A 10,801-nucleotide genomic window follows, 5' to 3' on the forward strand; every position below is an offset into this window, starting at 1 on the left:
CTACAATAAGTACTAATTTAGTCAGTCAATATGGGAGCAGTGTCAGTTGTCCTTTAAATATTCTGCAAATAGATGGGTCTTCAGTCTGCTTTTGAAGACTGCAAGGGACTCTGCTGTCCGGACAGCAAGTGGGAATTCATTCCACCATCTTGGAGACAGGACAGAAAATAGTCTCGATGCTTGTCGTCCATGAAGTATTTCAAGCCGAGCAGTACTTTAGGTTCGAAGTACTCAAGGTACGGATCGGAATTTGACCATTGACCTCATGTATGAAGGGGCTGGTCCATTTTTGGTTTTGTAGGCAAGTATCAAGGTTTTAAATCTGATGCATGCAGCTACTTGTTGCCAATGAACGGAGCGCAGCAGAGTAACAAGTGTAAACTATGTGACATATTAATAACATAAAACATAAGGGAGTATAGAGATTCTTTGCCCTTTCAGAATGATTTGCGTACAGGGCAGAGGCCTCTGTAAAGGCCTCTGAAGGCTTCAGCAAAGGATCCTGGGTAGGCTTTGGTGGACCTCAGGGTAGGATGACCTCTCCACCAGGCTCAGGACCGTATAGAAAAATAATCTTATTTAGGACAAGGTTAAGAGAAGGGAGAGGAGAGTGAGTTCTAACAGCAGGAAAGAAGCGCAGTCGGGAGAGAGAAAAGTAAGCTCTTTCAGACACACCCACACAGCGCCTCCCAGCTGAGGAACAGGGATCACCTTACACTCACGCATACAGCCCCTCCCAACTGACAGAAGAGACAGTCACACACGCACAGCTCCATCCAACTGACAGTACAACTGTAACGGCCTGAGTGCCACAGGGCGTGGAACAGGATGCACAGACTCCCTGGACTTTGTGCAACATTTAATGACATTATACTAATGACGATTAACATGGGCGAGACAAACAAATACAATGGCTACACAAATCTGGACACAAACATACTCTGTCAGATGCTAACAAACAGTGACCAACACCGAGGAACGCACCGACGGGGTTTTACATAGACTGACGAAGACTAACAATTAGCCCCATACAGGTGCGTGCCACGGGGGTGTGGCCACAAACAAGAGTGAACCCCCACTGCACGCGGCAAGCCGTACCAAGTGACTTGTGGGGGGGGAGCGTCCCGTGACAGAACCCCCTCCCAAGGGGTGCGGCTCCCCACGCATCCTCTCTGGGATTGCGAGCTATGGCTTGAGACATACACAGGTTAACTAAGATTTTGTCCAATGCAAAAACAGACAAGCAAACATATAAATAAATATTTTTCTTATGTATGTTTGTGCACTGAATCCAAATAGGGTTTTTTTTGTTCTAGTATACTGGAATATCAAGTATGATATGGAAAAGAGGTAGCAAAGACAGGGGCAACACTCACACACCTGTCCATTATAGAAAGTAATCTTGTATATATTTAAGTGTAATAACACTTATTTATGAATATGTAATATATACTTATTGGAAAATTGAATTCCTCTCACTTAAAAACCTTGCATGACAGGGCAAATTTTGTTGCCCGTTGACATTGGGATGACTTAATATGTCAGTTCTTACTTTGCCATGGTTTCGGTTATTCAGCTGACATTTCTGCAATGGGAAAAGTTATAATGGCAGGAAGGAAGAGTGTTCCAGTACAACAGCCTTCATGCAACACCTTGTTTTGAAATGATTAAGATTGAATCATACAGTGTGGCAAATGTCTGATTTGGATTTGGACATTTTAATATTAGTTTATCCACAGTCAATTAGGTAACAGTTATCTGTTTTATACTTTTCAATTTCTAAATGTAAATCTTAGATAATTAAAATATGTACCACTATGAGAAAATGACAGAGCACTTTTTTAAGCCCCTCTGGATAAGAGAGTCTGCCAAATGCCAGAAATATAAATGTAATTTTAAATGCTTTTTGACTATGTATACACCATCCAAATGATTATACTGTTATTTGATATATTTTGATTGCTTTACAAGAAAAGAGAATTAAAAATATAATAGGCACTAGGCTGCTAACTCAACCCTCTGCTACTACTCGGGGGTTGGAGCTGCTTGCCCCGTGATCAAGTCGGCCGTGGCTCTCTCCTGCCCTTGGTGATGGGGCTAAAGAATCGGCCCGGCCTGCTCTTACCTTCTCGGCTGGCTCTCTGCTTGTGTGCTCTGCCTGTAACGTGTCCCCAGTTTGGACAGCGCGACAGTCACCTCCGCTTAACTGCCTTTTAACCCTCCCTTCACACCGTGCGTCTTTCCGGCCCTAATCCTATTACTGAATTCCTTTCTTCTTTTTAAAGCGGCATGTATAAAAATAAGTTGGATTTAAATGGATTACAAGCAAAGGGTGTTGGGATTACTTGGATAGAATACTGTATAAATGGCAGGATGTCAGAAATGGGAGACGCTTAGTTGGATTATTTGGAATGAAATAATAAAACTTTGCCAGTTGCAAACCTAAAGTGCTTTCACACTCCTGGAAGAGGTTCCTAACTATGGCCTGGCCACAGTGAAACCTTAATACGAGAGTTACAAAGTATGGATGAACTTACTATGAGGGTCATAATGTTTGGACTACACTGACAGGCTACTGGCCTAGCCTCCTGCTCTCTCACTCCAACATTTAACATCAATGATGTGTAACATTTTCCTCTTGCTATGATTAAATAGGCAAACCTCATCTGAGGGGTGTACAATGAGTAAGAACACAACAAACTGAATGTGCCATTTCAAAACACTAGACAAGACATGGCTATGTAAGAGTTAGTGACAACCCAAAACAGCAAATTCTCTTCTCTCTAAAAGGTTGTGAGAATACCCTAAATATCTAAAATACAACACACTTGAAAGATTATTTATGGATTAACAATATATGCAATGTTTCTATAATATTTCACAAGATGAAACTAACATTCTTATAGTTGAATGCTTACCACAAAATTCTTCACATATTATAGTTTTACTGAATATCACCTAGAAGACCCCTGAATGTTTTCAGGGATGTACAGAAGCTTGTATGTTAGCTAGGACAACAAGCTGGATCATTCGCTATCTATCCATCTTAAAACTGCCAAAGTCTCGGAGTAAATATCACTAGTGAGTTATTCTACACATCTGGAATTAGCAGAGCGCTACAATAATAACATTTCACCGCAGTAGTAAAGCAATAAACACTTGTCTTATGTACCCGACAAGCTCGCAAAATACACCAAGCGCGTTGTCATAGCAACCAGCACTTAGCTTGATCGAACTAGCCTAGCTAAGATAGCCTTAATGGGCTAACAAAGACTCATTTCTACGCCAGGCGCACATACTACAAATACATATTAGCTACATAACTGTTCCAATAAATGCATGTATTACCATGCTATTCATTAATTTTCCTGTATGTGCACAACTGTAGACCAGGGGTTATTTAACGTAATCCTCTTCGCCATTAGCTTAGCTAGCTAACAAAGCTAAGATAGTTAGCCAGCCTAGCTAACTAACTGATATGTTTCAATGTGGAGACGCAGTAAGAGTGTCTCTAATAATTTGAGATTGTTTTCAGTCGGTACATACACTCGAACGGTGTCATACAGTTATTGAATAAATCAGCAGAAGCTGTTATTAAGAACATTTTTGGCGTCCTTTCGAGGTCTTACCTTGATAGTGGTGAAGCGTAGCAGTGGTAACCTACACACATTGATTCGCTTTAAAGAAATTAAATACAATTAACCTCTTTCCACGGTCAACTGATAAGTCCATGTCTTTGTGAAATTAATTCTATAAGGATAATTTAATACTACTTGCTTTGGAAAAAGCAAACACCATGCAAAACCTGTATTTTTCCATCCAAACTCTGCATACGAGGATCAAATGAACAGCCATTTCTACACAACAGTCCCACACTGATGAGATACGTGGGAAACAATACTATCTTGCGTTTAAGTGTAAAGTGTGCAGGGCACAGTAGTCTGCTGTAGAACTCACGTACATGTATTTTCACAATATACTGGCTATTTATGTCTGTTCAGTACATATACACCATAAAGCCAAACACAAGGGCTCATGTTTGCTATTTGTTTATTTTTTACATGAACAGTACTGCAACCCACATGCGGGCGTTTTCATAATCAGTTCAATCATTTCGAGCGAGGAGGGCAAGCGAGCAGCTCTGCTTCCATCTGAAGGCGCGACGCACTCTCAGGACTTTGTGGAGCAGCAGTCCATTTTAAAAGCAGGTGCGCGTCTCGGTTTTCCGCCGTTGTTCCAGGCGACCAGGGTGCGGTTCTGCTCTCAAATCACAGCACCAGGTAGGTACCAGTCAAAATAGGTGGTTGAAGCTACCGTAGAGCTGTTGGTTTTTGACGGTACCGATGGAGAGGTCAGCAGGGCACCCGGAATGACGGCGCTTTCCTCGACAGGTGTTCTTGTTATTATTATTTGCGAGCTACCTAGGAAAGGCTATTGTGAAAAGCTGTTAAATGTCTATATTATGACGATTACTGGTAAATCTCTGATATGACCGCTGTAACATAAAGTTGCGGTTATGAGTACGTGAAACATTTTGATCGACTGAAATGTAGATGTATGTACATGTAATATATTTGTGATTATGTAAATCATACAGCTATTCTTATTCTTATGGCTAGCTAAATAGATTGCAATTGCGTGGTCTTCAAGGCATGGCATGGTGTTTATTCATTCTTTGGCATACAAAATGACGCCTTTTCATGTTGTGGAACTACAAATATGGCGGCCTTTTTTCTTTAGCGTTTTAATGACGTAAAAGCAGAGTCTCACCGTAAAGTCGCGCAGGAGGATCTGGACTAATTTATTTCTTCGTATCTTCCGCCATCTAGCGGTCAATAACGGGTAGTCTTCAATTGATTTCTATCGCGTAATACTTTGGATATAAATGTTTAAATTTCCTGTTGCAGAACAGACAAAGTATAGTCAACCAGTTCTAACCTTTTGATAAAAACTTGAACTTCAAAGTAGGTGAATCTATTTCGTTAAACCAATCAGATCGCAGTTCATTTACATAACATCAATGCTTTGAGTGCTTTAGATAGGAGAACATCACAGTGATCTTTCTGCTCACACATCAGTCAGTCTATAATTCTGTATTATGTGTTTCTATAGCTTCCAACTTTCATGAGTTCCTTGAATCTGTGGAGAAAAGTGCAGACCAATGTAGTTTCTTATTTGTGAACATTTATACATTTTATGTAATTTATTTATCATTTAAATGTTTTATTACTTTTAATTTATAGACATAAGGACACAGAAAACAGTTCATATACTGAATGAATTGTTGCAAGGTAATATTTTCTAGACTGTGTCTACCATATCTTTTTATTTCTAAATGTTAATGCAGTGTGTTAATCTGTCACACCGAGGCAGAAGGGGTGAATGTGATGTACCCCTCTTCCATTGTCAACTATTCAGAGTCTTCCAGTGGAGCTCATACAACTAAAGAAACACATACAGAGGTCACTGGAGGTTAAAAGTTACATCTAAAGTGGTCTAATTGTGACGTTGCGAGGATAAGCAGGATGCGGGGACGAGGCACGATGAAACGCACTTTTATTTTTGCAAATTTGCAAAACATACAACAAAGCTCGAACACTATGCACATCTCAAACACCAACACACGTACTATGACACACGAGACATATATACACCCAAGCCGATTACACATAACAGAGAACAGGTGAACGACACGAGAGGGTGTGGCAACACAGACGAACACACACACACCAAGATGTTTGAGGAGGGGGCGGGGCCACAACATGACACTAAGCCTATACACACTGTTCCAACACTACCCTGTAGGGCACCATCTCCATGGAAGTATATTTTTAAAAGCATGTTTGATAACCATATTTATACTGGAACGATTTAATCAAATGTGTTGTGTTTTTTGTTCTTCTCTAAGACCTTTCGGACGCCGATATTCAGATTTGAGTCTGAGCAAGTTGAGAAAGCCACTGTGAGGATTTCTGGGTGCTCTGGAGGAACACCCAGAAGTTGTACACCTGCACCATGCCTGAGACCCCTCTGCCCCTGACACAACTGCCCAGGAATGTGGGCATGTACCTAGACTATGAGGATGGACAGCTGTCTTTCTATTACATACTAACATATCTACATATTTATCGGAAACCTCCGGGAGAAGAAGCTGTATCCCCTCTTTGCACTGCTGGACAGACACACTCATAACACTGTACTCATCAAAAGCAGCAGCAGAGATGCACTGAGTCATATCCCGCTACACACCTCTCATGCCAGCTTGTTTGCACATTTTGTCATAAAACTTAAGATGTCATTTGTTGCTGTTATATATAAAATTACCAAATTAAAAAATAAATAAATCAAAAAGTACTTGTGGCTAGAGAAACACAGCCAATCACATAAACAAGATATAATGTCAGTAATGTTTGCGGCAGGTGTTCCAAATGTGCCCAGACTCATATTCAAAAATATCCATGTTTCGACAGTTTGAAGGTGGCCATGACACTAACAGTCTGGTGGAAATTCCACAAGATATCAAACTCCACACTCACACAAACTATTCATTCTCCCATTTGGAACAAGCCAGGCTTTACCATGAACAAAAATATTAAACTTTACATCTTGGATAGAAAAGGGCATTACACACCTTAAACATATTTATCATAAGACTTCTTTCATGTCACGCCCACAACTAGCCCCAAAATACGGTATAGAAAGCACCCAGTTCCTATAATACCATCAGCTAAGATCGCCTATGTGTTCAAAAATCAATTCCGATACCTACATCCATATCAGAATTTATAAACAAACATTCTTAATACAAAAAACCTATTATCTAAGATATACAAAATAATAGTGAAATCAAATCTCACAATTACCCTACCATCGAGACAATGGGAGGAAGATTTATTACCAGCCCCCGGCGCCGCAGTTTGGATTAATAATTACCACATGACAGCAACACTAACCTACAATGCATTCAGTACAAAATAATACAGAGTACATTATACTACACATTGGATGTTTAAAATTGGTTTCACAAGCTCAGCAATCTGTACATACTTTACTCAAAACACAGCTGACGATTACATTCACGCCACATGGCAGAGCACACCTATCAAGCAATTTTAGCAAGTCGTCATCACCATCATATCCCATGCTTTAAATAACCATATCCATCCAACACCATCTTTATGTCTCCTAGGTGACATATCATCAACCAATATGACAGGATACTATGTATAACATTATAATATTGATTTAATAAAAATATTATTGCAAAAAAACAACAAACAAAAAAACATACTCATGAACTGGAAAACAAAAAAGAACGTTAGTGTCACCCAATAGAAAAATCTATTGATAGACTGTATAGCAATAGAATAATTCTCAGAATTAATCAATAACAGAACCAATAATCTAGACTGGACACCTTTGATAAAATCCATACAGAGCCAATCCATAAACGATAAATATCACACTCTAATACGTGTACATATACAATCCAACATACATGTACTTGCACATAACTATATATATATATATATATATATATATATATATATATACACATATATATATATATACATACATACATACATACATACATACACACACGCACACACACACACACACACACACACATCATTCCTGTAATGGTGCAGATGGCAAATACTTAAAAATATTCTATATACATTTTGCGTTTGTCTGTTCATCTGTCTGTCTTATTTTTAATAATAAAGCTCTAAAGGTCCTCTGATGAGGGGTAGTAAATTAATATATTTATTTCTCCAGATTTCTAACTCTGAGAGAAAAAAAAATGTCCTTTTACAAATTGCACCTCGTTGTGGACCTCGGCTAGGTTTACATTCCAGGTTATTATTTTAGAATTCAAGGGGAGGAGCTGCAGAAGTTGGAAGAATTAATTAGGAAAAAAGAAGTTATCAGAGCAATAGAGGAATTAAACACACGCAAGACTCCAGGAGCCGATGGTTTACCTGCTGAATTTCATAAGGTGTGCGTTAGTGAAATTGCTGATCTTCAGGCTGATGTTTTTAATGAAGCATTAGATGGGGGGCAATTGCATGATTCATTTTATCATAGTGTGATATCATTAATATATAAAAAAGGAGATCCTTGTAAGTTGGATAATTGGAGACAGGTTAACCCTATTGAATTTGGAGTACAAAATTTGTGTAAAAATAATTGTTAATAGGTTGTCAGAAATATTGAATGATATCATAGAGTTGGAACAGATATGTGTGATAAGAGGAAGATACATGTGGGATAGTTTAGGAGAAATAAGGAGTTTGGTTACTAAAGGGTCTGAGAGGGATTTTTATATAATAGGACTGGATCAGAAAAAGGCCTTCGATTATATTTCTAGAGACTACTTATGGTGTACATTGGAACATTATGGTTTTCCAGAGAGGTTTGTAAATATGATTACATTATTGTATAGTAAATCAAAAGTACAAATTAATGTTAATGGTGTGTTAACTGAAGATTTTGAAATACATAGAGGGGTTAAACAAGGATGCCCATTGAGTGCTGCATTATATGTCATCGCTATTAGCCCACTATTATATAAAATTAAAAAATGATCAGCAATTACAAGGTGTTCGAATGTTAGTTATGGAAAGATGGAAAATATCTGCGTACGCAGATGATGTGACGGCTTATGTCAAGAATCAAAATGAGTTTCATATAGTTAAGAGACACTTTGAAATGTATGAAGTTGTGGCTGGAGGGAAATTAAATGAAAGTAAAAGTGAAGGGGTATGGATAGGAGATGGGCAACCTGTACCAATAGATGTAGAAATAAAAAATGAAATTAAAATATTAGGTTTGATGGTAGTAAATGGTAGATGTAGCGAATGGAATTGGGAGAAGAAGGATTGTGAAATTAAACTAGAATTGGGAAAATGGAGGGTGTCAAACTATAAGACTAGAAAACAGGAGGTTAAGACCTTTGTTTTGTCGAAATTGTTGTTTTTGACTACGGTTTTCCCTCCGGATGAGAAATGTATTAAGAGGTTGAATAAAATGTGTGTTCATTTTATTTGGGGAAATAACAGAGAAGTGACAAAACGGGAAATTATGTACAAGTCGAAAGATAAAGGCGGATTAGGGGGAGTTGAGTTAACTCGGAAATTAGAAAATGCCTTTTGCAAAAATGTAACGAAAGCTATATTTCGGAAAGCAATTTGGGTAGGAGATGTAAATCAGTGGAAGAAAAGAAACATGCTCCTTATTTTATTATTATTAGTGAGCAATGTATAATACCTGCAGAAATAGTTTTTAAACGGATTGTGTGTGAGTTGAAAAGGTTGAAGACGTTTGATATGAGAGGAAAAATTCCCTGGACTCTTTTAGACATATAAATGGATGATGTATACCTAATTTACAGATGTAAATTGTATTGTTAATTATTAATGTATAGAGTGAAGGTAGTCTGTGTCCTCTGGTAGATATTGTTTGTGAGGTTTTTGTGATGGAGTGTTTTTATTGAATTGAATTGAATTTTCTTAATAAAGTCAATTTAAAAATGGAGAAAGGCGGTCCTAGAAACATTATTTATGTACATGAGCTTCGAACGAGAGGGTGGGATCCATAACTCCAAGATCTTTAACCGTTAGATAAGATGTGATTGGGAGACCATTGAGGTTCATGGAGTAATTAGAGAGTGGGGACCTAGCTGACTCTGGGCCTTATAGAAACACCTCTGAATGTCTCCGAATGATAGAAATTAATTAAAAATACTAATGTCAATGTATTTACAACACATGCATTTAGGACATGTAAGTTTTTCAATCACAACAAAACATGTTGTTGTATTTTTTGCATTATGCTTACTACAGAATTAACAGTCAAAAGTTCAGTGAGTTTGCATGCAGAGTTGTAACTCTGCTTATTACTAGAACTGTGGCTAGAATCAAAATCAATGCTAGTGTCATTCCTAAATCCCCAATCAGCTAGTTGTGAAGTTAACATTCAAATAGAAAATAAAAATGCAGACTTCAGAATTAGTTAAATAGCTGAGGGAATAGAATAAATTATCCGTTGCTACCCCTGTCTTTTATCATCCCTCCATCCCTCCATCCCTCCATCCCATGCCATCTTCCTCTATTATTTGCTTTTCTATTTTGTTCTGGTATCTCCTTATCTCTTTTTAAAAAAACATTGGCCAAAAGCAGCTGCATCATTACCTGGTTTGGGAACTGCACCACCTTTGACCGCAAGACCCTCCAAAGATTAGTGAGAACAGCTGAGAAGATCATTGAGGTCTTTCTTCCCTCCATCACGAACATCTACATAACACGCTGCATCCGGAAAGCCACCAACATTGTGAAAGACCCCACACACCCCTCACATGAACTGTTCACCCTTTTGCCATCTGGAAGAAGGTACCGCAGCATCCAGTCCCGCACCTCCAGACTGTGCAACAGCTTCTTCCCAGAAGCCATTAGACTCCTGAACTCTGGCTAACTCCAATTCCAATTCAGATTCCAAAATGGGCACTTTTATACATGCTTATAGACAGTCACTCACACACACACACACACACACACACACACACACACACACACACAAACACACACACACAAACATACATACGTACATACATACATACATACATACATACATACATACATACATATATACATACATATCTATACACACACTCACACATTGTTTTGCATTGGACCAGTGCTGAAGTCAAACGTCACACAAATAAACTATGCACTCCTGTTGAAGTCTTGCACATTATCCTACTTGCTGCTAGAGTACTGTACTAAACCAACACTGTACTCTG

Source organism: Electrophorus electricus, unplaced genomic scaffold, assembly GCF_041902795.1.
Source record: "Electrophorus electricus isolate QZ-2024a unplaced genomic scaffold, ASM4190279v1 Scaffold103, whole genome shotgun sequence".
Taxonomy (NCBI): domain Eukaryota; kingdom Metazoa; phylum Chordata; class Actinopteri; order Gymnotiformes; family Gymnotidae; genus Electrophorus; species Electrophorus electricus.